Source organism: Diplotaxodon limnothrissa, linkage group LG18 (assembly GCF_057381915.1).
Source record: "Diplotaxodon limnothrissa isolate DT_005_m linkage group LG18, D_limnothrissa_male_GT1.1, whole genome shotgun sequence".
Taxonomy (NCBI): domain Eukaryota; kingdom Metazoa; phylum Chordata; class Actinopteri; order Cichliformes; family Cichlidae; genus Diplotaxodon; species Diplotaxodon limnothrissa.
In genome coordinates, this window is record NC_140613.1 from 1,407,280 (window position 1) to 1,414,397 (window position 7,118).

Sequence of the window (7,118 nt, forward strand, 5' to 3'; positions counted from 1 at the left end):
TTTCCCCTTTACCTCCGTCATTTTGTTACATGCCTATTGTTACAACCTGGTGCCCTCGTGGTTTACTGTGGTGAAGCTCGCTCACTGTGAGAAGCTGATCATTGCATCCAATTCAAATGTTCCTCTACTCTGGAGAGGTTTCTGAAGAAAACAATACTGATGAAGAAAGGCATGAAAAACATTTATTTATTTTTTTGTTTTATCTTTTTTGTGCTACAGATGGTCAGAATCCCCTTTGCAGTAAAGACTTGCACCCATACCTGCAGAGGCAACTGTTTGTTTATAGTTTCTTTAATTTTCTTTATTTTGATATTTTTTTTGCATCATTTTAATACTGATGCTGTGCATTGGGGTTTTGTTAAAATCTAGACATGACTTTAGAATCCAAAGATGGGTAAAGGGCCACCATGCACTCGGGAGATTTTGGGTTGCTTTTTTTACACCGCGGCACAGGAGTGCAGTTTCTTCGCTTGTCTGTGTCAAAGATTTTCAAAAAGCAGATGCTGATTAAAAATCCTCACGGGCTGTTTTTGGTCGTTCGTACTCCCTCAGCCTGTTCCTGGACCCACCTAGATGTTTGGAGGCCTCTGGTCACTTAGCCAAGAAGCACAAATAAGGCCACAGCCTGAAGTAAAGATGCTTTTTCTCCTTCATGGGGACCAATCACAGCTGACAACAGCTGCCTCATTCAACTCATTCCCAATAAATCCTTCAACAATTTTTGTTTCAAACAAACAACTTTCACTTCAAACTATTTGTAACTTTTGTCACTGGACTGCTTCATTAGTTTGCTACACTTCTTCAAAAAAGCAACAAGTTAAACAGAACGTGAACGTGGCCAGACATGGGAAAGAAAGTTCAGTCTTATAAAATAAAATGTGGTTGGGTCTCGTGCCCCAGTCCTGGGTTTCGGCACCACTGTAAAAGATGCACAACAGACCCGACCACATGATCGCACTTTTTAGTACACTCCTTTATTGAAACTGTCAACTTACACACGTGGCCGCAGCTTTTCAGCAGATGCTTAACATGCGCAACTAATGTTGAACGTTAGTTATTTATTTGTTTTTCTGCCAGGTAACTGGTGCCCCACCTGTCAGAACCCCACCAGTGGCGCACGCCACATACTTTGAGAATAACTGTTTTAAGCTCATCTATTATCCAGCCATGTTTCAAGATCCAAGGTGGTTACAAGTACAGGGAAAGAGAACCAAGGACAGATTAGAATAGTTGACTTTTTTTTTTCTGAATGCATTTATAACTGCTGCAATAAAACAGAAAACCACTGGTTAAAATAAATCTCCCCTGCTTATTGTATCAGTGGTTTCTTTAAAATGTCAGTAGTCTCTCCTAAGTCATGTAGAAATACAGATTTTGTGGCTAAGTCAGATCCTTAGTTGAAGTTTCTAAACAGTTCCATCTAAATTGCACATAACTTAGTACTAAGAACATAAATTCACATTTTAGTATTAAATGCATAAATATGTATTTAAAGTCAGTGGGTTTTGAATTTCAGCTGTGTGAATTTGCTTTTTTATTTCTTTGTGCTTGAACGTTCCTGCAGTTGGTTTGTGGTTGATGTGGATTTGCTGCTCATGTGAATCCTCCCACAGTGTTTCATTAGCAGCTGTAACCACAGTGACTCTGATAAAACAGGAATTAGCAGAATCCATCTGATATGAAGCTGTGCTTTGAATACCACTTCCCTCCTCTTTGAAGAGTAGTCAGATATCTGTGTTCAGGTTTTTGTACAGCCTCTTCTACACTTTGTATCACTGTGTTTGTAGAGCACAGTAGTAGAGAGCTGTGTCTGCCAGGGTTAGGGCTGCTATGGTCAGATTAGTTGTTGTTGGTGATGTTTGGGATCCATATCGATTATTGGGAATATATTGACGACCACTGTAGTCTTTGGCTCCTTTCCAGAGTATAAACTGAGGAGCCTGAAGGTCAGAATGATGTCTGTACCAGTGAAGCTCTGGATGTGTATAACTTGTCTCATAGCTACATGTGAGTTTGACAGATTCTCCTTCTGTTTCAGTGACTTCAGGTTGTTGAGGAGTGAGTGAGTCTCCAGCTGTTAGTCCTGGAAAAAGAAAGAAGAAAAGTAGTGAAATGCAGTCTGTATATCTGCTTAATGCAGCAGCTTCAACTAAACTTTAATCCCTGTTCTTAAACTCACCTATAATGTGAGATAGAAGCAAAAAGAGGTGCAGCAACATGTCTTTGGAGTTATTAAAGCCAGACAGACAGCACATGAACAATGTTCTTCCACTGCAGCACAATGACCAACAAATAATGTCATTGGATGAGCTCAACTTCAGTGGGCGGGGCCAGTTTAATAGCTCAGCCAATCAAACAGTTTTGTGCTTCCACAGCAGCTCTGTCTCTGTCTCTGATCTTTACTGCTTCATTTCTCTGTTGTCTTTGTCATCAGTCCAATGACACAAGAATCAGAGGTTTAACAGTGTGTGGCTCCCTCTAGTGGATGTTGTGGAGTATTCTGTTGTCTTTCATCGCTTAGAAGTAAACGTGGAGGTAAATGGACTGTGTGGAAATGAAACAACCTTGCCTTTGATTCAAAACAATGGCGATGAGCAAGCTAGTACACAGCTAAGGAGCACAGATAACATGACCAAGAAAGTAGACTCTGTGCATTATTATAAATCCTCAAGTGATAATCCCCCCTTAGACTGTCTTGGTGCAAAACCAAGACATAAATCATGTCTCCTGGAAGGGGGAGGACGTATCACAGGCAGGGCACAGCGAGCTGAAATCTCTGAAACCGACTGGCCTTCACTTCCTACGAGACAGAGAAGCTCTTCTACCCCTGTATACGGGAGGAAACAGGACTGGACAACCGTGAATAGGAAGGTTAACAACAAACCTCCAAAACAACTGAATGTGAAACTGCGGAACAGATTTGCTCCACTATCAAAGGACCCTGGATCTATATCGGACAACCATCCATCTAAAAGCAGCGAAGTAAGGTCTGAAAATCTGTTGAAAAGTGAAAGGCCACAGGGAAAGCTAAAGGCTAGGCCTGAAACTCTGATTGTGGGTGACTCTGCTGTAAAGGATGTACAAAGGATGTGCGGTAAGAACACTAAAGTCCTCTGCTTTCCTAACGATATGGTCAACAACCTGAAGGAGAGAATTCTTCAAATTGCAGATGAATATCCAACTGTGACAAACATTGTTCTGCATACAGGGTCAAACGATGTGTCCAAACAACAGTCGGAGGTTCTGAAACGGGACTTTACTGGATTATTAAACACTGTAAACTCTCTGAATGCAGCTGTATTCATCAGTGGGCCTGTACCGCCGGTCAGAGGAGGAGACGAGAGATTCAGCAGGTTGTTTACACTGAATAAATGGCTTATATCAGCATGTGCTGACCACTCAGTGCACTTTATCGACAACTTTAATATTTTTTGGGAACGCAGGCATCTGTTCAAAGCAAATGGATTTAATTTTAACAAGTCAGGGGTGAAACTGTTCACCTCCAACTTGTTTTATTCCATACGTCATCCATCCGTGCTTGGTGCCAAGGCTGAGATAAACGAGGAGTTATCTCATAAAGAGGAACAAACAGAACTCCAAGAACAGACAAAGCCCAGCAGAAACCTTGAGGAGGAGCTCCATCTGCCCCCACCCGGGAAGAGCCTCAGAAAGGAGAGACATCCATGGCATCTGAGGAAGAGCCTCAGAAAGGAGAGACATCTAAGGCAAGAAGAGGGGTCCCTATTTGCCTCCAACTCTCTCAACAACACCAACGACCAGGACAAGGGACCACGACCTTCCCCAGTCCCCCAAACCCCTGACAGGCCATCACCCTCCTCCCCCTCCCTTTCTCCCTCCTCCCCACACCTGAAATTCACTGAGGAGATGATGGAGCGGGTCAATGCTGGGCTCAGATCTACCCCCCGTCCCAATCCCTTTTTGTCCCCCATAAACCCCCCACCAGAGCGGCCAAAGGTTCGCCATCGAGCCCCACCCTCAACAGAGCAATCGAAGTCACATTGCCCAGCCTCGCCCCCCTTAGTTCCTCTTCATGCCCTGTCTCCGCAGTCTGATGCGTGATGTGTGGAGGGTCCGGGCTGTGAGGATTATGGCAGTGGTGACTTTTCCCAGGAGAAGCTGGGACCCTGTTTACTAGAAGGTTTTAAAATTTCTGTACTTTTAGGTGACAGAAGACATGTGGCCTGGTCAAAACACAGAGAGGTGCACTCTAAAAGATCTTTAAACATAGTAAACATACCTTGTGTGCCACAGACTGCTCCCAAACACGAGGGGACAAGTAATACCTCTAAAACACTTAAGTTGGCTTTATTAAACGTTAGATCTTTAGCTGGGAAAACATTTTTAATTAATGATTTAATCACTGAGCACAGCCTTGATTTTATGTTTCTAACTGAAACTTGGTTGGACCAAAGTAACAGTGGAGCTGTTCTCATCGAGACGACCCCTCCTAACTACAGTTTTATCAGTGAGGTCAGGGCGAGCAGGAGAGGAGGAGGGGTTGCTGTCTTATTTAATGAATCATTTCAATGTAAGCAGCTATCTCCTGGAAGTTTTCAGTCTTTTGAATATGTGGCTTTACAGCTGAAGGCCCCATCCAAAGTTGTGTTTCTTAATGTTTACAGGCCTCCCAAATACTGCACAGACTTTTTTAATGACCTCAGTGAACTGCTGTCTGTGATCTGTGTTGATTTTGACTGTGTAATTATTGTTGGGGATTTTAACATTCATGTGGACAACCCTCAGGACAAAGGGACTAAAGACCTGAGTAACACTCTGGGCAACTTTGGGCTGACTCAGCATGTAACAGAGGCCACACATAATAGAGGACACACTCTTGACCTACTGATCTCCAAAGGCCTGAGCATTTCAAAGGTTACTGTGTCTGATGTGGGCCTGTCTGATCATTACTGTGTTTTCTTTGAAAGTAAAATCTCAGCCCACACAAATATATCAACAGCAGTGATCACAAAACGGTGTATAACTGAACACAGTAGTGCAATTTTTAACCAGGTCTTCCCATTAACACCTGACCTGCCCAGAGGGTCAGTCAATGAGCTCGTCAATAGCTTCAATGCTAACATGTTAAATGTAATGGACACTATTGCTCCCATTAAGGTGAAGGTTATCTCTGGAAGGAAAAAGTCTCCATGGAGAAACTCCACACTGGTGAAAAATGAAAAAAGAGAGTGTAGGAAAGCTGAGCGCAGATGGAGAAAAACAAACCTCCAGGTTCATTATGACATCTATAAAGAGAAACTTCACAATTATAATTTACAACTGAGGAATGCAAGGAGGTCCTACTTCTCTGACATCATCACTAAAAACAGCCATAATGCTCGGGTCTTATTTTCCACAGTTGACAGGCTAACAAACCCTCCTGTGTCAGTGGCAGCTGAACTTCATTCGACCATGGCCTGCAATGACTTTGCCAAATTCTTCACAGACAAAATCCAAAAGATTAGACAAGCAGTTGGTACATCAACAGCAGATCCAGGATATGTACTGTGTCCACCAAAAAACTGTTTAAACACCATGAAACAGTTTCAACCTATTAACAGCAAAGACCTGGAGGACATCTTAGGTCAACTGAACTCCTCCTCCTGCTGTTTAGATGTCCTGCCAACAAGTTTTTTCAAAAAGGTCTCAAAGACTTTAGAGTCAGACCTGTTACAGATCGTCAACTTTTCTTTATTATCAGGTGTGTTTCCAGAACCACTAAAAACTGCTGTAATCAAACCTATACTGAAAAAGGACAATCTTGACAAGACACAAATGAACAACTACAGGCCGATCTCAAATCTCCCGTTTTTAAGTAAGATCATTGAAAAAGCAGTTTCTCAACAGCTCAGTTACTTCTTAAAACAGAATAATTGCTACGATGCCTTCCAGTCAGGTTTTAGACAGAACCACAGCACTGAAACCGCTCTGACAAAAGTGTTTAGTGACATATGTCTGAATACAGACAGTGGAAAAATGTCAGTCCTAGTTTTGCTGGATCTCAGTGCAGCATTTGATACAGTTGACCACAACATATTACTCAAACGACTGGAGAACTGGACAGGTCTTTCAGGAACTGTACTAAACTGGTTCAAAACATACGTAGAAAACAGGAAATACTTTGTATCAATAGGTAACTTCACATCTGAGCAGACAAGTATCACATGTGGAGTTCCCCAAGGTTCCATCTTGAGACCCCTTCTGTTTAACATCTACATGCTCCCACTGGCACAGATTATAAAGAACAACAAAATAAACTATCACAGCTATGCAGATGACACACAAATATATATCACAATGTCACCAGGAGACCGAGGCCCTGTACAGGCTCTTCGTAAATGCATTGAGGAAATCAATGACTGGTTGTGCCACAATTTTCTCCAGCTAAACAAAAACAAAACTGAGGTAATAGTCTTTGGTGCCAAAGAAAAACGATTACAGGTCACCAGAGAACTTCAATCTATACATCTAAAAATCACAAACCAGGCGAGAAATTTGGGTGTAGTGATGGATGCAGACCTAAACTTAGAAAAACACATTAAGACAATAACAAAGTCAGCTTACTATCACCTCAAGAATATATCAAGGATAAAAGATCTGATGTCTCAACAGGACCTGGAAAAACTAGTCCATGCATTCATCTTTAGTAGGCTTGATTACTGTAACAGCATCTTTACAGGTCTACCTAAAAAATCAGTCAGACAACTACAGCTCATTCAGAACTCTGCTGCTCGAGTCCTCACTAAGACCAAAAAAGTGGACCACATCAGTCCAGCTCTGAGGTCCTTACACTGGCTGCCTGTCCGTCAGAGGATAGACGTTAAAGTTCTGATGCTGGCCTATAAAGCTCTGAATGGTTTAGGACCAAAATACATCAATGACCTCCTGACCCAGTATGAACCTTCCAGATCCCTCAGGTCATCTGGATCCGGTCTTTTATCAGTTCCCAGAGTCAGAACCAGACACGGAGAAGCTGCATTCAGCTTTTATGCTCCTTATATCTGGAACAAACTCCCAGAAAGCCTCAGATCAGCTGAAACACTCAGTTTATTTAAATCCAGGTTGAAGACTCACCTGTTCTCAGCTGCATTTGAATAAAG

The 7,118-nt window shown here is 42.3% G+C and overlaps 1 protein-coding gene across 1 annotated transcript in view; it reads right to left on the bottom strand.

The window, feature by feature from the left end:
• The window catches only part of LOC146612739 (uncharacterized), a 485,503-nt gene that overhangs the window by 291,390 nt on the left and 186,995 nt on the right, over positions 1 to 7,118 (bottom strand). The window lies entirely within an intron of this gene.